General features: G+C 40.2%; 1 pseudogene; it reads right to left on the bottom strand.

Annotated features, from left to right (window-relative positions):
• LOC104671816 overlaps positions 1 to 9,933 on the bottom strand; it is a 43,878-nt pseudogene extending 33,945 nt beyond the window's left edge.
• Between the last annotated feature and the right edge of the window lie 12,821 nt (positions 9,934 to 22,754).

The raw sequence follows: 22,754 nt of genomic DNA, 5'->3' as shown, positions 1-22,754 counted from the left end.
TGGGTGACAGAGCAAGACCCTGTCTCAAAAAAAAAAAATGTAAGACCTGAAACTATGAAACTACTAGAAGAAAACATTAGAGAAACACTTCTGGACATTGATCTGGGCAAAGATTTTTGGGGCAAGACCATAAAAGCACAGATAACAGGCCGGGCGTGGTGGCTCACGCCTGTAATCCCAGCACTTTGGGAGGTCCAGACGGGCAGATCACGAGGTCAGGAGATTGAGACCAGCCAGACCAACATGGTGAAACCCCGTCTCTATTAAAGATACAAAAAATTAGCTGGGCATGGAGGTAGGCTCCTGTAGTCCCAGGTACTCGAGAGGCTGAGGTGGGAGAATGGTGTGAACCTGGGAGGCGGAGCTTGCAGTGAACCAAGATCGCACAACTGCACTCCAGCCTTGGCGACAGAGCGAGACTCCATCTCAAAAAAAAAAAAAAAAAAACAATAAAAGCACAGATAACAAAGGCAAAAATAGACTAATGGAATTACATCAAACTAAAAAGCTTCTGCACAGCATAGAAAACGATCAACAGACTGAAGAGAAAACTTACAGAATGGAAGAAGATATTTTCAAGCTATCCATCTCACAAGGGATTAATAACCAGAATATGTAAGAAAAGAGGATGTGGAGAAATAGGAACACTTTTACACTGCTGGTGGGATTGTAAACTAGTTCAACCATTATGGAAAACAGTATGGCGATTCCTCAAGGATCTAGAACTAGATGTACCATATGACCCAGCCATCCCACTACTGGGTATATACCTAAAGGATTATAAATCATGCTGCTATAAAGACACATGCACACGTATGTTTATTGCGGCACTATTCACAATAGCAAAGACTTGGAATCAACCCAAATGTCCATCTGTGACAGACTGGATTAAGAAAATGTGGCATATATACACCATGGAATATTATGCAGCCATAAAAAAGGATGAGTTTGCATCCTTTGTAGGGACATGGATGCAGCTAGAAACCATCATTCTTAGCAAACTATCACAAGAACAGAAAACCAAACACCGCATGTTCTCACTCATAGGTGGGAACTGAACAATGAGATCACTTGGACTCGGGAAGGGGAACATCACACATCGGGGCCTATCATGGGGAGGGGGGAGGGGGGAGGGATTGCATTGGGAGTTATACCTGATATAAATGACGAATTGATGGGTGCTGACGAGTTGATGGGTGCAGCACACCAACATGGCACAAGTATACATATGTAACAAACCTGCACGTTATGCACATGTACCCTAGAACTTAAAGTATAATAAAAAAAAATTTAAATAAAAAAATAAAACAGCAAAAAAAAAAAAAACTCAATAGCAAAAACAGAAAACAAAAATAAAATAATCCAATTAAAAATGGGCAAATGATCTGAATAGATATTTCTCAAAAGAAGACATACAAATGGCCAAGAAGTATATGGAAAAAATATTTGACATCACTCATTATCAGAAAAATGCAAATCAAAGCCACCATGAGATCTTATCTCACTTCAGTTAAATGGCTATTATAAAAAGACAAACAATAACAGATGCTGGTGAGGATGTGGAGAAAAGGTAATGGTTTTACACTGTTGGTGGGAATGTTAATTAGTACGGTCACTATGGAAAACAGTATGGAGTTTCCTCAAAAAACTTAAAATAGAACTACCATATGATTCAGATATCTGACTGCTGGGTATATATCCAAAAGAAAGGAAGTCAATTTAGCAAAGAGATATCTGCACTCCCATGTTTGTTGCAGCACTATTCATAATAGCCAAGACGTGGAATCAACTTAAGTGTCCATCAAAGGATGAATAAATAAAGTATGGTATTCAATAACGTTCAAACTGAGAGCCATATCTGTAAAGAAATCATAGGTAACACAAACAAATGCAAAAACATTCCATGATCATGAATTGCAAGAATCAATGTAGTTAAAATGGCCATATTGGCTAAAGCAGTAAACAGATTCAATGCTATTCCTTTCAAGCTACCCATGTCATTTCTCACAGAACAACAACAACAACAACAGCAAACTATTCTAAAATTCATATGGAACCAAAAAGGAGCTCGAATAGCCAAAGCAGTACTAAGGAAAAAGAAGAAAGCTGGAGTTGTCTCATTACTCAACTTCAAACTATACTACAAGCCTTCAGTAACCAAAACAGCATGGTACTGGTACAAAAACAGACACACAGACCAATGGAATGTCATAGAGGACCCAGAAATAAAGCCATGCAACTATAGCCATCTAATCTTTGACAAAGTCAACAACAATAAGCAATGGGGAAAGGATTCCATATTCAATAAATGGTACTAGGATAGCTGGCCAGTCATATGCAGAAGAATGAAACTGGCTCCCTACCTTTTATCATATACAAAAATTAACTCAAGATGGATTAAAGATTTAAGCATAAGGCCTCAAACTTTAGTAATACTAGAACAAAACCTAGCAAATACCTTTCTGGACATCAGCCTTGGGAAAGAATTTATGACCACATCCTTAAAAGCAATTGCAGGCTGGGTGTGGTGGCTCACACCTGTAATCCCAGCACTTTGGGAGGCCGAGGAGGGTGGATCACTTGAGGTCAGGTGTTTGAGACCAGCCTGACCAACATGGTGAAACCCCGTCTCTACTAAAAAAAATACAAAATTAGCCAGGTGTGGTAGCACACTCCTGTAATCCCAGCTACTTGGGAGGTTTACGCAGGAGAATCACTTGAACCTGGGAGGCAGAGGCTGCAGTGAGACAAGATCCTGCCATTGTATTCTGGCCTGGGCAGCAAGAATGAAACTCTGTCTCACACACACACAAAAAAAAGCAATTGCGACAAAAACAAAAATTGAAAAGTGGGACCTAATTAAACTAAAGAGCTTCTGCACAGCAAAAGAAACTATCAACAGAGTAAACAACCTAGAGAGTGGGAGAAAATATTTGCAAACTGTGCATCTGACAAAGGTCTAATATCCAGAATCTATAAAGAAACCATACAATTGAACAAGCAAAAAACAACCCCATTGAAAATGGACAAAAGACATGAACAGACACTTCTCAAAATAAGCCATACAAATGGCCAGCAAACATATGAAAAAATGTTCAACATCACTAATAATCAGAGAAATGCAAATCAAAACCACAGTGAGATACCATCTCATACCAATCAGAATGACTATTATTAAAAAGTCAAAAGATAGGCCAGGCGTGGTGGCTCAAGCCTGTAATCCCAGCACTTTGGGAGGCCGAGGCAGGTGGATCACGAGGTCAGGAGATCGAGAGCATCCTGGATAACATGGTAAAACCCCATCTCTACTAAAAATACAAAGAAGATTAGCCAGGTGTGGTGGCGGGCACCTGTAGTCCCAGCTACCTGGGAGGCTGAGGCAGGAGAATGGTGTGAACCTGGAGGCAGAGCTTGCAGTGAGCCGAGATCGCACCGCTGCACTCGTGCCTGGGCAACAGAGCAAGACTCTGTCTCAAAAAAAAGAAAGAAAAAGTCAAAAAATAGCAGATGCTGGCAAGGTTGCACAGAAAAGGGAATGCTTATATGCTGTTCAAGGGAATGTTAGTTCAGCCACTGTGGAAAGCAGTTTGGAGATGTTTCAAAGAACTTAAAAATAAAAGAGAATTGCCATTTGACCCAGCAATCACATTGGCTGGGTATATATGCAAAAGAAATACATCGTTTTACCAAAAGACTAATGCACTCATATGCTCATCACACCACTATTCACAATAGCAAAGACATGGAATCAACCTAGGTGCCCATCAACGTGGACTGGATAAAGAAAATGTGGTACATATACACCATGAAATATGATGAAGCTGTCAGATACAACAGACTGTTTCCTTTGCAGCAACATGGATGCAGCTGGAGGCCATTATCCTAAGTGAACTAACACAGGAACAGAACACCAAACACCACATGTTCTTGCTTATAAGCGGGAGATAAACAATGGGTATTTGTGGACAATAGATACTGAAGACTACTGGGGAGGAGGTAGGAGGGGAGCAGGGGTTGAAAAACTACCTATTGGGTACTATGCTCAGTACCTGGGCGATGGGATCAATAGTATCCCAAACCTCAGCATCATGCAATATATTCAGTTCACAAACCTGCACATGTACCTCCCGAATCCAATATAAAAGTTGAACTTATTTTTAAAATGTGGTACATATACACAATGGAATATTATTTGGTCAAAAAGGAATGAAATTCTGTCATTTTCAGCAACATGGATGGAACTGGAAAACGTTATGTTAAGTGGAATAAGCCAGGCACAGAAAGACGAATATTGTCTGTTCTCACTCATGTGTGAGCTAAAAACGTTGATCTTAAAGAGGTAGAAAGTAGAATGATGGTTACCAGACGCTGAGAAGGGTAATGGGGATGGGAGGGTGAAGAGTGGTTGACTAACGGATATAAAAATACAATGAGATAGGAAGGAGTAAGTTCTAGTGTTCAATAGCACAGTAGGGTGACTATAGTTAACAGTAATTTACTATATATTTCAAAATAGGAGATTTGAAATGTTCCCAATACAAAGAAATGATAAATGTTTGAAGTGATGGATATCTTAATTACCCTGATTTGATCACTACACATTGTATGTATGTATCAAAATATCACATGTATCCCATAAATATTTACAGTTATTATGTATCAATAAAAATCTTTAAAAAATAACTAGGGTAATCATAATATACAGTCAGTTTTCTTTATTCATGGATACTGTATTTACAGATTTGCTTGCTTTCTAAAGTGTATTCATAACACTAAAATCTATACTTCTGGTGCTTTTGCCATTGTTCATAGACATGCTCAGAGTGACAAAAAATTTTAGCCACTCAACATGCATTCTCCTTGCTTAGGTTGAACAAGCTGACAGCCTGCCTACTTGTTTCAGCTCTTACACTGTAAACAAGTGTTCTTTTCATGGTCTATTTACTGCCACATTTTCCCCATTTTTGTGCTTTTACTTAATGATTTTGCTGTTTAAAGTGGCCTCCATGTGTAGTGCCAAAGTGCTGCCTATTATTCATAAACACAAGAAGGCTATAATATTTCTTTTTCTTTTTTTTTTTGAGACCGAGTCTCGCTCTGTCGCCCAGGCTGGAGTGCAGTGGCGCGATCTCAGCTCACTGCAAGCTCCGCCTCCCGGGTTCACGCCATTCTCCTGCCTCAACCTCCGGAGTAGCTGGGACTACAGGCGCCAGCCGTCATGCCGGGCTAATGTTTTGTATTTTCAGTAGATAACGGGGTTTCACCGTGTTAGCCAGGAGGGTCTTGATTTCCTGACCTCGTGATCTGCCCCCCTCGGCCTCCTAAAGTGCTAGGATTACAGGTGTGAGCCACCGTGGCCTATACTTTTTCTTAAAAAGAAAATATATATGTCAGATAAGTCTCCTTCAGGTGTGAGATAGTGCTGTTGGCCATGAGCTCAAATGTATAATCTATAACTATATGTTAATGTATAATGAACCAACAGTACACATTAAATAAGGTGTCTTTAAACAAGAACACACAGAAAACAAGGTAATATATTTATTTGTTGATAAAAATGTGACCAGAGCCTTGCCGGAACCTGACCTTATGTTTTCCCTAGGAGTGATAGTTCAGTATTCACCAATTTGGTGTTTGCAGTGAATTTATAGAACATAACTACTGTGCATAACAAGAATAGACTCTATTAAATAAAATACTTTGGGAAGTGAAAGGTGGCAGGTATGGACAACAGATACAGGCTGGGGCTGCCCTGGACACCCCACTAATAAGATTATATCTAATGTGTTGTAGCCAGCTCCCACTAACCTGCAGAGCTGATTGTGGGCGTCCCTTTCTGACTTCACATTCATTGATTGCACATTGCTAGCTTGTTATTGGCCATTGTGGGAGTATTTACACCATGGAAATAGTCAAACCTTGTAAATCATGGATTTTTTTTCCCCCAGGAGAGCCAGTTGTTAAACATTTACCAGCACACCACTGACTATAACTCTTCCTTTCTGTAATTCTCCCCTCAAATGTTTCACCAGTTGGAGGGATCTTTCCTCAGGTCATTGATTATCCCATATGCTGCCTAGGAAATGGAATTAATTTCTGTCTCTAGTTAATTCCTTTTTTGAACACTTCTTCTCAAGTGGAATCGGCTAGGAAGCCCCAAATATCCCAAACACAACCATGACAAAATGTGATGAATGATCTAGATCTCACCAACTATGTTGAATTGCAGGGAAGCTACCAGCAATGATATCAGCTGCCTGCAGCGCTGGAGAAAGGAATGCTAAGGCAGATGCCTGGAAGTGTGTGGCAAAACCCCATGCTTTTTGTCTTTGTCTGCTGATGCCCATTGCCTTCTATTGTGGAATAATAGATCCTCCTCATTCCACTTTCAATGTCTCTCATATCAAACTCTAACTGGAACTGTGATGGCAAAAGAATCTGGGAAATATAATTTCCAGGCTTTCAGTCCTTGTGGTACAAGAAGGTGTGGATAATAATGAATATCAGTAAACTCTATGTGACATGGAAGGTAAATAACTCTGATATTAATATATATTAATAAATTATTCAATAAATAGATGTGCAAAGCACCATGCTAGGGCAGTAATTTTCAAATTATGGGTAAAAATCTATAGTTGGTTGTAATATAAATTTATTATGTTGTGTTCGATATTATTTTTAATACAATTAAAGCAGAATAGAATAGAAATATCAAAGTGCATCACACATAGTTTGAGTAAATTGTTTTTCTAAAACTTTTAGATAGATAGATGTATGTATCTACTTGTTTGCTAAGTAAAATGCATTTCTTACTGTCAATTACAGTCAAAATTTTTTTTAAAAAATGTTGCTTTAGAACAGGGATCAGCAAGCCTTTTCTGTAAAGGGCCAAGTAGTAAATATTTGAGGCTTTGAGAACCATACAGTCTCTGTTGGAGCTACTCAACTCTGCCTCTGTAGTGTGAAAACAGCATATATAATAAATGAATGAGCATGCCTGTGTTCCCATAAAACTTTATATACAACAACAGGTAGGTGACCAGTAAGATGTGACTAACAAGCCATAGTTTGCCAACTCCTTATTTAGAGCAGTGCTTTTCAAACTATCTGCATTAAAGCACCAGTTCTGTTGTTCTTTTTGTTCCTAATTAGTTGCAAGCCAGACCAATACATGGTTCTGCTGCCCAGGGCAAGTATACAGCTCACACCACATGCAAGTCATTCTAGCCAGTTCAACAACACTCAATCTGGCCTATGCCTTGTTCTACTAGACGAATGTACTCATCATGCACTTAGACGGTATGGTAATAGTAAATTTCTACAAAAGATCTTAAATATGTACTCTCAATTTGTGTACTTATCTTGTTGCAAACTGGCAACCAACTGTTCCCAGACCAGCTCCTCTCCATGAACCACATCTCACTGCTTTAGAAAATACAAAGAAATTAAAGATACTGCCATTGTATTCAAAAGGTTTGTAAGCTAATGGAGATGAACTTGTTAACAAAGAGCAATAATACAAGGTAGAATACAATAGGTGCCCTAATACAAAAGCTAGCTCATAGCACATATTTTCCCCAAACCTAATTTACCTGTCTGGAATGGCATATGCCATTTACAAAATTTCAAATAAATTATTTCATGCATATCAGTCATTATTAAAACTTTGTATTTGATAATAAGATGTATGTGTGTATCACAATTTTACACACACACACACACACACATATATATATATATAAAAGAATATTTTACCATCTTTTTTGTTTTGAAAGGTGCTCTGTGAAATTTAAGAGGAAAAAGCCCTCTCATAGACATCATTATGAACAACTCTGTGAATGAAGACTTGGAAAACATCCAACTCAATTACTGCTGGAGCTGCGGTTGACCAACTAGAGACAGAAGCTATTGTTATTTCCATGTCAAATGGCTTGCTTCTGTCTCCAGTGAGAACCATTACTCTCCATATGCTAGTAGCAAAAATAATTTAGGAAATATTTTTAGATTTATAAATATATAATATGGTAGATGAGAGCCAGATCATAGTGCGACGGAGTCACACTTTTTGACGTGAAAGTTTCTGGCAATTCCCCCTCCCCATTCCCTCGAAAATGGACTGTTTTCTTGCTATTTCTTTTTCTGCCCAGCAAGGAGGGACTTCTGATGACAGACTGGTTTGAGAGCTTCTATGCTGGAGAATCGGAAGAAAATGGTGAAGTGGGGTGTGTGATCAAGAGTTGCATGGAATCCTGATTTGCTAGATGTGGCTAGATCCTTGCAAGCATGGGTTACTGATGTCAACTTCAATTTTAGTTACGTGAAATGTACTTCTTTGAAAGAAAACACTATGTGAGGGATGGTTTTATAACAGTAATATTGTTGCCTTTAAACGAGTAGCATTAACTAGCAACGTTTTACCTTGTCATTTTCCTCCCTCAAAGTACTCAATGTTTGAAGCTAGATCTTCAAAATCTGTCAGAGCTACTTTTTTTTGATGAATGCAAAACCAAACATGGATAATGCTGAAAGAATCCCATGAGTCATAGATTTTAACACTGTTTTTGGCTCTTATAATATTGACTCAATTAAAATTTGGGCATTTTCCCCTTTATAAGAACCTGTGAAATAGAAATAATCAATATAATCTCAGTTTTACAAACAGATAAATTTTAGATGCAAGAGATTAGATGCTTGATTTAGAGTCACTTGGTGAATTGGGTCTCCTGATAAATTAAATTACAAAACTGGCATGAACTCACAGAACTTTTTGTCCCAAAGAGAATGACTGGATGATTTTGGCAATTGGAACAGCTACAGACATAAGAATGAAGAGAAGCTTCAATCAGCTACTGATGTTCCAGCAAGCTCCTCATCCTAATATCCTGCCGTGAACACCAGCATGTTCCACAGAGACATTACTGTTAAAGAAGGATTTTTGGGACTTTTTGTGCTTTGAAAAAGGCTTCACTCCACCTATATCCCAGACCCCCACCTCCAGCTTCTCCTCTGCTCACATATTACCCGAGAAATGTCATACTCTTCACTACTTTAAGTTGGACTGACATCTAGGGGGATTTGGGACAATGCATTTTTATAAAATAACATTTTTATTTTATACAGTATGTTTTGAGGGGAAAAGACCCAGGAAATATCACCAGGACAAAAATGGGACAGAAAGAGGGCAGAGTATGAATTTTGTTTGAGTTTGTTTTTTATCATGCCATGAAATAGAAAGCTTGGAACTATTCTTGATAGTACACCCATGAATAAATGGGTCAAGGAGGAGCACTCTGAATCAGTCCTGTCACTAATAAGAGAAGGGGAAGTTGCCAGGCTCTGAAATACTTCCCCATGGGCAACAGATCTATTAGGTAGATATTGTCCCTCTCCCTGCTGGCAGAACACGATTAATATCATGGGAAAAGCTCAAGGATGATTAGGAAGCACATATTTTATTTTTAAAAAGCCTAACTATCTAAAACCTGAAATGTATGTATTTAATTTTCTCCAGAAATGGTTTGCAATCATCTTCCCTTGTCACTGCATTTTTCAGGATAGAGAAAGCTCATGCCTTTGTGTTTGTGGTACACTTCAAGTTCTTAGAGTGACTAATAGCACTGCATTCTTGGATGATTCAGGGGGATATTTAGTAGTATTAATGTATTATTTTAATAAGTAAATTTAAGGCAGACTATTTCTCCAGTTGAATTGCCTTTGTGAAGTCCCACTGAGTCTTCCTAGTTTATATAATAAGGCTGACTCTGTTGGAAGGGTGACCTGCCTGCCTGGCCAGAAGTAAGAGAAATCGCTTTTTGACCTAAACTTACTCCCATCATTGATTTATTTTTCCAGATGCTTCAGCACAATCTTTCTTACCTGGATCAGGGATACTGCAAGAAAGAAAGCATTGATCTGGATCAAGAACGGCTCCATATTGTGTTTCTGGTTTTTCTAAGGCAGGAATGCAAGCTCAGCATCTGGCAAATGGGTTGTATACAACCTTTTATAGGTCATAAAATTTTGAGTATCTGATGAAAGCTGTGTTGATCCAGGTCCTCTGAGATGGGGTTAACTGTGCAAGAGAGTCATTGAGGGAAAGACCTGTGAGGGAAAATGGTGAGACAGAGGTGGTTAGGAGTGCCATCTGACTCTTAGGGTAGGCCAGGAGTGCCATCAGACTGAGAAGGAGATTCTGACCCCCTGTGGAGGAGAAACAAAACGAAGGTAGGCTAGGTGGAAGTGCCTTAGACTTTAATGCATGTCTAAGAAACTTTTGGCAAAGCTGATAAGGAGTCCTCGGGCCACAGGGGCAGGTCAGAGGAGTCCTGCATCTCCCATTGAGATGCCTGCCCTAGTGTCCTGCCTCACTTACTCATGGCTGAAAGCAGCAGGTGCGAGGCATGGCTTCAGTGAGTTGATGGATTTCAGAGCAGCAGCACGTCAATTATAATCCTGACAGTCAGGTCTGAGAGGGACATTCTCATGGCTGCCACAGTCTCCTTGCACTGCACAGACCTACTTCACCACACAAGGTCAGGGAACAGATCCTACATGGTTTCCATGAACCTCTTTTTCTGAGGGAAAAACTTAGTAAAGGAAGGTTAATAAGACGAATTACAACCCCTGTTCTGCAGCAGGTCTTGAGGCTGCCTCTTCCTCAACCGTCACCTGTGCAGGTTTTACTGACTTTACCTGATGGTTTAATCCAAATCTTCATTCCTGAGAGGTCTGAGCCTTTGGGAATCATACACTTCTGAGGTTGCAGTCACCACACTTGCCCACTCAAAGTCATAAATGGGCAAGAGAGTACCTGGAGGCACCAAAGTGTATTATCTGGGCAACACGCACACATTCTTCCATGCTCCAATTGTATAAAAACAGCCCTACTTCCTCCTGGTGATCAGCATCAATTATTGCCATAATTGTGATCCCTTTTCTTGCCTGCTGGCCCCTGAACACAAGTAGTCCAAAGTGTCCTGGTGGCAGCCATAGCTTAGAGTTCCATGGGACCCTTCCTACACCCCTTGGCAAGAGTGGGCCCTCTTTGAGGAACATAACCACCAACTCTGCAGAACCCAGAGTTGATGAGACAAGAAGCACAACGTCCTCCAGTGGTAAGTGAGGCTACTCATGCTTCCACCCTTTGTCCTCTGGATCTATGTATTTTTTCCTACTGGGGACACAGCACCAGATAAAAGCCTCATATTTAATACATACACTGTATCCTGAAGGATGATGCCTCCTTCTTTCAGAGTGTTGCCTTCAAAGCAACAATTTAGTTACTTTCAAAGACCATTCCAGCATTGGTTGAAGCCGGCTGCCTCTGGACACTGTAGTACCTGATATGACCAGTGAATCTCATTATCATGGGGTCATTCTCACCCCTCCTTTGTAGTAACATGGGTCCTCTGGTCAGATGTTATGTTGCATGGGATTCCATGCTTATGAATCAGGACTTTCATAATCCCTCGATAGTGATGCTGGCTGAGATTCTGCAGGAAGTAACAGCAAACCTATGCCTAGAGTGGTTATCTATCCCTGTGAGGACAAACTGCTGGCCGTTGCAGAACGGAAGGCGCCCAGTGTTTTTGACTTGACAACTGACCAAGGGATAATGTCATATCTGGGAGCTCAGTATGGGTCTCTTTTGTTGACAGGTTGGATGTTCAAAGGCAGCATTAACTAGATCAGTCTTGGTAAATGGGATTCCGTGCTGTTGGCCTATGTCTCTGCCAACATGACCCCTCCATGTAGATGCCCATGGTGCCCTGCTTGTGTGGTGGATATTTTCTGGTGGATAGTTATGTGTGATACAAAGATATTCATACTTTGTACCCACTCCCATATGTCCATCTACATACCCCTACCCCAGCACCCCTGGTCTCTGATCTAGTCTTCACTTCCAGGATTCTGACTAGATGGACAGACCATTGGCCACTGCCTGTGAATCTGTAAATATTATTATTTCAGGCCACTTCTTCCACAGAAAGTAGATGACTAGATGTACCACTTCAGCTTCCCATTCAGAAGATTTTCCCTCTCACTGTCTTTCGGGGCCACTTCTGAATGTGATTGCAATGAAGCCATCATTCATGTTTAGCTTTCACTCACGTAAAAAAGCAGACTCATCTGTAAACCAAGAAAGAGGTTTATTCTCCTTCAGCTATTTATATGTGAACTCTCCTTCATATGGCTACAGGTGCAAACCAGGGAAGGAGAACTGGTGCATCATTTATGGATGATATGGGGGTCTGAGCTACCTGCTTATGCAATTTACTTGTGTTCTCGAGTCTTGCTTGAACTCCTTCCTAGATGTACCATTTCCATAGTATGATGGATTGATGGTAGGTCTATCTGACTTTATGACTTGGGTGGGTCAGAAAGAACCCAACTCATAATGAGTAGTTCTGGCTGCATGGTCACTTGACACCCATGGTCAAGTGTTTTGTCTTTATTGGGGCCCAGTAACATGCCGGGACTTGTTTCTCAAAAGGCATAACGTTTTTTGCTGCGGGTGGCAGGTCCTTGCTCCAGACTCCTAGGACCTACATTGTTTTGCTCCCACTGGAGCTTGCCATAAACTCCAGACTGTATCTTTGTCCACCATTAACAACTGTAATACCATATGGTCTGCTGGATTATATGGCCCAAGTGGCAAGACTGCTTGTACCATAACCTGGATCTGCTGCAGATTATATTCCTGCTCAGGATCCTACTCAAAGCCAGCAGCCTTGCATGCCACCTTGTATACAGGCTAGAGGAATATTCATAGGGGTGGAATGTGCTGCCTCCAGAACCCAAAGAGACCTACCAGGTGCTGGACTTCTTTATCTACAGTAGGGCATGTAACATACAGCACTGTGGTTTACTTTAAAAGTTGTATCCAAGCATGATCCTGACCACTGAACTCCTTTATTGGGACACTTTTCCAGGTCACTATCAGTGAAATCTTTAGCAATAGAGCTACCACTTTGTGCTAGGGACTTTCCAAACCCCACCTGTTAACCAGGACAACTCCTGGTACCACGTGTATAGTCCAACTCCTCCAAGAAGTCAATACTACATGGGATTAGTAATGCAAGAGATTTATTAAGGACAGTGCCTATGAGGGAAAATTGGGAGGGAGCCAGGGAAGGCTCAAAGCAGATCTGACCCTGGGTGAAGGACAGAGAGAAGGGAGGAAGGAAGGAAGAGAGGAAGGTTGAGTGGATGCATCTTAGACTGAAGTACAGTTCTGAGGGAGTTCAGCAAGGCTGTCAGGGAGCCATTGAGCCAGAGTTGCCATCAGAGGAGTCCTGCAATTGTCTTGGAGCAAGCTGTGGGCAGTGTAGCCTTGGGATCAACTCAGTAATGGATTTCAGAGTGCTGGGGCCATCAGTCAATATGCTCTTGGCAGTAGATCTGAGAGGTGCATATTCATGGCTTCCCAAAAAGCTCTGATTCCCATCACAGAAAAAAGTACTAATATACACATAAAATGCTGTGCCTAATTTTACACAGTTAATTGATCCACTCAGGTGTATTCATTGCCTCTCATGGGTGGTTAAGAAAACCTGTTTTCAGAGTTAATTGTTGATCTCACTTAGTAATAATAGATTCTGTGAACTTTTATCTGGAGGATATGCAACACATCAAAAATCACTATAAATTAATTGCTGCTATGATTTGAATGTGTGTGTCCCTCCAAAATTCATGCATTGGAACTTAAACCCCAAGGTGATGGTTTTGGAAGGTAGAGACTTTAGGAGGTCATTAGTTCATGAGGGCTTCTTCATCGTGAATGGGATTAATGCTCTTTTAAAGAGGCTTTACACAGCATTCATGCCCTTTTGCCCTTCTGCCAAGTGAGTATATAGCAACAAAGCACCATCTTGAAAGCAGAGACAAAACCTCCACCAGACACTGAATCTGCTGGCACTTTGTTACTGGACTTCCTGCTTCCAGAACTGTGAGAAATAAATTTCTGTTATTTATAAATTACCCAGTCTGTGATATTTTGTTACAGCAGCAAGGATAAACAAAGACAACTTCTTAAGGAGATATATAGCCTCTTCATTTATAAAAAAGGACCATATACTCTTAATATTATGTAAAGTACTGTATGCATTGTAGATAATCTGAATTTGTCAAATGGGTATCAAATAAAGATACTAGTCAAAATTGTCCCATGTTAGAAATAGCTTTAGCAGTAGGAGTGAGAAGCAGCAATGGCTTTTCAATCTCTTGTTTTCCTCCTTTCCCCATCCTTCCCCTGGTCTTTCAATCTTGAACCCGTCTCTTTACTCGTAGTTTGGCAGAGCAGAAATTTGGCGAATCTACCAATTGCAGAAGGTTCAGACCCTTATTCTAATAAGGAAGGTGCCCAATTTCTTTAATCAAATAAGATGATTTAAAAGTGTAATTCCTCTTTGATAGGCAGTTCAGTTGAAGTGATGCAGTAGAATACATTTCCAAATCCAGACTAAAGACGATCTTGGGCAACTCATTTATTTCCTTTGCTTTGGATTTCCTTACCTTTCTTAATGTTTACAAATATATAGTTATTTATTTACTTATAATTTTAATTGAGATAAAATTCAAATAGTGCATAAATAGTAAGGCAACAGCTCAATACATCCTTACAAACAGTTAGGTAACCACCAACCAGATCAAGTTAAATTACTGGGTCATAGGACATATGTATGTTAGCTTTGCTAGATACTGCTAAATAGTTCTGCAATGTGGTTGTACCAGTTTACAGTCCCATCAGCAAGGTATAAGAATTTTAGGGTCAGGCATGGTGGCTCAAGCCTGTAATCCCAGCACTTTGAGAGGCCGAGGTGGGCAGATTACGAGGTCAGGAGATCGAGACCATCCTGGCTAACACAGTGAAACCCCGTCTCTACTAAAACTACAAAAAAAAAAAAAATTAGCTGGCACCTGTGGTCCCAGCTACTTGGGAGGCTGAGGCGGGAGAATGGCGTGAACCCGGGAGGCGGAGCTTGCAGTGAGCAGAAACTGCACTCCAGCCTGGGCTACAGAGAGAGACTCCATTTCAAAAAAAAAAAAAAAAAGAATTTTAGCTGTTCCATATCTTATCCTTACATACACTAGGAACTGCAATTCCTTTACATTTTAGTCATTCTGGTGGGGATTTCCCACTTTTAAGTAAGACTAACTGAGCTACTATTACTCTGTATCACTCTGAGAGTCTCTTAGAAAGCTTGGGATTGTTTTATCCTGCTAGATACACAGAGTAGTGATGGGTTTTGTTTTATTGACTACATGTTAAAGTATTCTTAGTTCTTTGGAAGAGAGCCTCACAGGCTGGAGTGCAGTGGCACAATCATGGCTCACTGCAGCTTCAACTTCCTGGGCTCAAGCAATCCTTCCACCTTAGTCTCCTGAGTAGCTGGGACTACAGGCACATGCCACAACTACTGGCTTTTTGTTGTTGTTGTTGTTGTTGTTGTTGCTATGTTGCTCAGGCTGGTCTTGAACTCCTGGTCTCAAGCAATGCTCCTGCCTTGGCCTCCCAAAATGCCGGGATTACCGGATGAGCCACTGCAGCCGACTATGATAATTTCAAGTTCAAAATGATTATTCTTTTCTTCAACTTTTAGATTCAACTGCCAAGTCCTGCCAGTTTTCTCTTGGCTCAAATCTTCCATTTTCATGACTACTGCCCTAGTTCAGGGAACAAACTAGCCAGGAGACTGGTTTCCCAAATAAATCTATACAACACCACCAGATTAATCTTGAGGAAGCACTGCTTTCATTATATCCCTCTTTAATGTCAAAATGTTCTATGTTCCCCAGTGCCTGCAGGAAAAATTCTAAACTTAGTGCCTTATTAATGAAGGTGCTCCTTAGTTTTGTGCTAACATACTAAAGACTTCCACAAACAAATCCTCCACTTCAAATCATGTGGACTACTCACTGACCATCAAACATTCTCATCTCACACATTTACTCACAGTCATACCAACTGAATGTCCTTCTTTTTCTTTGCCCACCCAAATGTTGCCAGTCCCTCAATGATCAAGTTGCATCCATCCACTGACCTGAAGGGGTTCCTTATCAGTCTTGCAGGTGGCATTTTCTCACTCCTCTTAGGTCTTATGGCATTTCATAATTGTATAAAACAGAACAAATATTTACAGAGTGGCAACAGAATGCAAGGTGATATGGTAGATTTGAAAATAAATGATATACTCCTTGAACAGAAAGCACTCAAAATGTGAGATAACAGTAAAAACGGAAAGTTTGAATAGGAAATATGAGATATGTCACTAACATTTTTGAGCACGTGCTACGTAGCAGGCCATGCTCTAAATATTTCCCTGCACATATATTTCTATAAGTAGTTGTTATTACTATCCTCTGTTTACAAATGAGGAGTCTGAGGCTATAGCACTCAGTCAAGGTCATCCAGCTAAGAGGACCAGTAGGATTGGAATAGCTGATATTCTCATCCTTCGGGCTATCAAACTAAAGAAAGAAAAGGAGACAGAATTAACATAGAGAATTTATTTGGGCAAAGATTGAGGACTGCAGCCCAGGACACACTTCCAAGTTGCCTTGGGGAATGCTCCATTTGGGCCTTTTTGTTACAAGATTTTTAAAGGCAAAAGGGGACAAGGACTTGTCTGATACAAAGTTGTTTGACAGGAATTCTCACTGGTTTACCAGAACAAGTTTGGTTAGTGGTTGGTTATGCATTGCTAAACTATGGCTATGAATTATGGTGTCTAGCATATGGCATTTCATAGCTACTTGGCTTCAGTTAGTCTAGAGCCCATATAGCAAGTGCCCTCAAGATGTAGATGTAATTATTTAGCTCAAGTGGGAGTGAGATTTCACTGCTGTTGATTTTAACACCTCTCTGGGCCTGATAATTGAAGAGGGCTTGCATTCGTCAGATAAAAAGTCTCTTTTCCTTTTCAAGGCCATCCTGCACTTAAGATGAGATCCCAAGTTCCAATTCTTCCAGGAGAAAGAAAGATTGGGAGGATGGAATACATTGAAAGACAAATAGGGAGGTGAATACAGAGAAGCAGAGGAAGGCAAGAATTAACAACGGAGAAATGAAGAGATAGAGTGAAGCATGAGCCAGTAAAATGGAGCTCAGAATCCTGGAGCTAGTTCTGCCAATATTGATTGTGCTCCCAGGTACCTATTTTATAAACAGATCTGTTGTACAAACTCAAAGTTGTCTTCACAGAACACTTTTGATGGATAGGTTGTGTCAATGGCTTCCCATTGAACATAAAATAAACCAAATTTCTTATCTTAGCCTCAAAGGCCAATATGGACTGATCCCTGCTGAACTTTTCAGATGTGTCTTGTGCTCCTCTCTCTCTTGCTCACTATACTGTAGCTATACTCTCTTCCTCCAGTCCCATGAAGAAGACAAGCCCTCTTTCATCTCAGAGCCAATCTGTACACTATTCCCTCTAGCTGGAATATTCTTCCCCTCCATTCTTCACTTAATTATGCGGAAATCAGAAATTAAATACCTTGATTTCTTTTACTGACCTTAAAGAAATGTAATTTTTACAATTATATTTAATGAAAAGCCTTGAGGGGAGATAATCTTATTAGCATAAGCACTTTGAGAATTAATTCAAAGTGTCATGCTGGTTGTTAACTTCTTAGCAAGACAACGAAGAGAATTTCAGAGAACTCAGAATTTATCGTTCAGTGACTATGTAAAAAGGCATTGTCAGAAAAAGAGCCAATTGTGGTGAAATGTTTTAAAGGTAAAGATATGTGATCTGTCCCTTGTTAATGGGATAAGTCTTTCAGAGAGATGTTCCGTGACATGGTTAGTAAATACAAAATGTCTAATGTAACCACTCCTGCTCATAAAACATGTTTGTTACAGGAACCCCTCTAGTCGTTCACTTAAGTAATCAAATTATTTGTAATAAGAAATATGATGGGCTCATTTAAGCCATAAGTGAACTTCTCAGCCCTACAGCTGAAGCACTGGCATCACCTCAGACAAATCTGATTCAAAACCAATGAAAAGCCTGTTTTTCCCAATTATTCTCATCAGTCAGAACTCAGTTTAAGGTCACCTTCTTTGAGAGGCTTGCTCTGGGAACTATATTTAAAGCAGTACTACTCAAAATTTGGAAAATTATTTGGTAAAAATACAGAGGCCCAGGCTTTCCTTACTTTGATTAAGCCAGGACAACTGCATTCTTTATTAGCTCTCCAGTTAATTCTGATACCCATGAAAGTTTGAGAACTACCAATCCAAATGTTTATCTTTCCTTTCATCCCTTTATTTTCTATTATAGCATCCAATTTGTTTCCCACACAGCTCTTATCACAATATCTATTTACATGTGGTTGTCAGTCTCCCCTACTAAACTATAAGCATCATGAGGCAGTGATCATGTCTTTCTTGTCAATTACTATATCCCCAGAACCTAACACAATGCCTGGCACACACTTGGGGCTCCAAAAATAGACAGCTTTGTATGCATAGAATTTTTTTAAAAAAAACTTCAATGTGAATTGCTTCCTAGTACAGCCAAGACTTGTTTTATAATAGTAAATCATAAACTTTTTTATTTTCCGCCAGAATCTTTTTGAGGGAATGCTAATAAATATTACAGATAAAATCAGAATGAGAGTTGGGCCTGGTGGCTCACGCTTGTAATCCCAACACTTTGGGAGACTGAGGTAGGTGGATTACTTGAGGTCAGGAGTTCAAGACCAGCCTGGCCAGCAGGGCAAAACCCCGTCTCTACTAAAAATGCAAAAATTAGCCAAGCGTGGCAGCAGGCACCTGTAATCCCAGCTACTCAGGAGGCTGAGGCAGGAGAATCGCTTGAACCAGGGAGGCAGACATTGCAGTGAGCCAAGATCACACCACTGTACTCCCGTCTGGGTGACGGAGGAAGACTCCGTCTCAAAAAACAACAAAAAAAAAAAAATCAGAATGCGGTCAGTGGTTCTTGTTTAATCAAAAATGGTTGTTCCAGAGTTCTGCCTTCTTGGCCTCTCTTGGATCCCTGAAGGCAGTATAGGGCCATGCTTTACAAAGTGTGGTCCCTGGAACAGAAGCATCAGCAGATGATGCAAAAGAAATGGTGAGAAAAATTGCCGACACCTTAGCACAAATCAAAGCAGTAGAACCAAAAATCATTGTATTCTTCACTATCACACAGAGGCACTTATCAAAAAAGCCAAGTTCACTTAAGAATGTCCTCGATGGCTGGGGCAGTGGCTCAGGCTTATAATCCCAGCACTTTGGAAGGCCAAATCAGTCCGATCACTTGAGGCCAGGAGTTCGAGACCAGTCTGGCCAACATGGTGAAACCTCGTCTCTACTAAAAATACAAAAATTAGCTGGGCATGGTGGTGGGTGCCTGTAATTCCAGCTACTCGGGAGGCTGTGGCCTGAGAATTGCTTGAACCTGGGAGACAGAGGTTGCAGTGAGCCAAGATCACGCCACTGCACTCAAGTCTGAGTGACAGAGTGAGACTGTCTCAAAAAAAAAAAAGTCCTCGATGAAACAGTAAAAATTGTTAATATTAAATTTCAGCCCTTGAGGACACATCTTTTTAATATTCTGTGTGATGAAATGGGAGGTGAGCATTAAGTCCTTCTGTGGCATAATGAAGTATGATGGTTGTCTTGAAGAAAAACACTTTTGCAATTCTTTGAATTGTGCATTTAACTAGCCACCTTTTACATGGGACACCAGTTTTACTTGGGAAAAAAGCAACTGACAAAATGGTCGCTGAGACTTGGCTATTTGGCAGACATCTTGAAAATTAACAAAATATACCTGTCACTTTAAGGAAAGCAGTTGGCATTATTTCTTTTGTTGTTGTTGTTTTTTTTTTTTTTTTGAGACGGAGTCTCGTTCTGTCACCCAGGCTGGAGTGCAGTGGCGCGATCTCGGCTCACTGCAAGCTCCGCCTCCTGGGTTCATGCCTTTCGCCTGCCTCAGCCTCCCGAGTAGCTGGGACTGCAGGCGCCCGCCACCGCACCCGGCTAATTTTTTGTATTTTTAGTAGAGATGGGGTTTCACCGTGTTAGCCAGGATGGTCTTGATCTCCTGACTTCGTGACCCACCTGCCTCAGCCTCTCAAAGTGCTGGGATTACAGCCACCGTGCCCGGACAGCAGTTGGCATTATTTCTTGTCAAAGATACAATTTTAGCTTTCAAGAGAAAACTAGAATTGTGTAAAATGTGTACCTACTTCTCAATGCCTAAAGATTTTTCTAATGAGATCAGCAGTGATATTAACAAATATGATTTTCTGATTTTATGTAATGAAATGTGCCATTATTTGGAAGATCTGTATAACTCAGTGAACTAATATTTTCCAAATGATCAGTGTGGAATCATGTGTGAGTAAAAGGTTCATTCAAAGGGCAAGATAGACATGAAATTGAATGTAACAGTGTAGAAAAGTTAATTTATATGGTTTCACATTCCACATTGCAACTAATCTATAAGGAGCTATAATCAGTTGTGGAGTTTCAGTGTAACAACAAAATATATCCACAATTAGCTGCAAAGACTATTAAAATAGTCCTTTTTTCCAAAAACATATCATGTAAGGTGAGATATAAAACAAGTTTGGCCACTCCATTGATTAACTTTATTTTGTTGTGGAAAATGTAGTTGTTTCTCATAAAATATGTTGCTTATGTTAACTTGTGATATGTTTATTATTGATATAATAAATGAATCAATAAATAAATATTTCTAAAATTTCTGTTTTACTTTCTAGTGTGGCATATACTGATATATTCCACATAAATAAAAGCTTTTTAAGATCGTCAAAATTTATAAGAGCATAAAGAGTTTCTGAGTCCAAAACTTTTGAGAACTGCTGCCTTAAGAACAGTGTGAAAACTTCTTCTTTTGAGCAGTGCTATTCTCAAAGATGGATGATAAACCTTGATCAGTTCTTCCTAATATTTTCCTCTTTTGCCAGCTAGACCTAAAGTCCAGCAATTACTAAATGCCCCTGATTTATTTCACATAAATATATATTCCTGTGATGCCTTTCTAAGTAGAGTTTAGTCACCTTGATTGGATTTTCAGACTTGTTGGCCTCCATGATTCCATTTGGCAATGAGCCAAGTCACTCCCCTCAGTTGCATATTTACGAACCAGCTCCTAGACAGAAATTACTAAATAAAGTGTCAGCTGCTGGACCCTGCCAATTTCAGAAGACAAGCTCATTCCTTGTACTTTTTTTATACCAAATATTCCACTCAATATCTTTCTGATGATGGGATATAAATTTTTACAAAGGGCTAAAGAAACAATAGACAGTGTTAAAAACAATTGAACAAAGGGGGCTAATATTTGTTTAGCATTTGCTCTAAACCAAATTCTGTTATATATGTTACTGCATTTAATTCTCCCAACAACTCTATGAGATGAATATTATTATTCCCATTTTACAGATGAGAAGAGCAGGGTTGGATAACTGTTATACAGTAGAGGAGGGATGAAACCCAGGCCTCAGTGACTCCTAAGACAGAGCAATAGTCAGACAATCTGGGTTGTGTCATATACTTTATAGTGGTATTTTACAGATATGGGGGGTGAAAACCCTTCATACAAGCCTTCAGAATTGCCTCAGACCAGTGATCTCAGTGTGGTCCCTGGACCAGCAGCATCAGCATCCCTAAGAATTTGCCAAAGTACAGATTCCTAGGCCTTACTTCAAATCTGCTAAATCAGATACTTTGTAGGTGGGGCCCAGTAATCTGTGTATTATCAAGCCCTCCAGGGGATTCTGATGCACACTTAAGTTGGAGAACCACTAAAACAAGCTTGTGTTTGTCCAACCTGTGGCCCGTGGGCCACATGCGGCCCAGAACAGCGTTGAATGTGGCCCAACACGAATTTGTAAACTTTCTTAAAACATTATGAGGTTTTTTGCAATTTTTTTATTGTTAGTTCCTCAGTTACCATTAGTATTAGTGTATTTTATGTGTGACCCAAGATAATTCTTTTAATGTGGCCCAGGGAAGCCAAAAGATTGGACATTCTTGCACTAAAGTATGCCAACACAGCCTCAGGAAGCCAGGGCAAGGGGCAGACCAACTAAACAGCTACTGGGTTTGCCAATCTGTAAGGGTGCTAAAATTCCACATAACTTAATCAGAAATATTGTGGCAGTTAACTTAAATCTCCTCTTCTCTGGGGAAAGTAAATTGGTCTCATTCCTATTCCATGCAGGTAATAAATTTCCTGTTTTGAATTTCAATATGTGACAGAAAAATAGTGTTTGTTATTTTTAATATTCTCCTGTCTTCTACAAAAGGTTGATCCTGGTAACTGGAAGAGTTTTTGTTTGCTAAACGTGAGTTCTTCCACATTTGTCTAATAGCCTCTTAGCGCCCTACTCCTCCTTGATGCCTGAAGGATGAGCAGTACAGACCGACAAAACATCTTATTCATGGGTCATCTTAGATCGTATTCCCTAGAACGTAGCCTGAGATGGGGATTCTTGTGCCAGTGATTTATTGAGGACACACTCTCAGCAGAAGGCAATCAAGTTGAGGTGTCAGAGAGGGGTTGGGGGAGCAGTGTGGAGAGAAGCTAAGCAAGGACGTGGTCTCAAGTGGTTACTAGCTTCAGCCTGATCCCACCCACGTGGCGTTATGGGGCTGAAATTTCACCCACACACTTGCTCCTGCCTGGAGAGAAGGGAGCCAAGTTTTTATATCCCTATATCAGTCACTCATTAACTGTGGGCTACTAGTGGCCAGGCCAGGGTGAGAG

Source organism: Rhinopithecus roxellana, chromosome 7 (assembly GCF_007565055.1).
Source record: "Rhinopithecus roxellana isolate Shanxi Qingling chromosome 7, ASM756505v1, whole genome shotgun sequence".
In the NCBI taxonomy this organism is placed as follows: domain Eukaryota; kingdom Metazoa; phylum Chordata; class Mammalia; order Primates; family Cercopithecidae; genus Rhinopithecus; species Rhinopithecus roxellana.
This window is presented reverse-complemented; position numbering and strand designations above follow the sequence as displayed.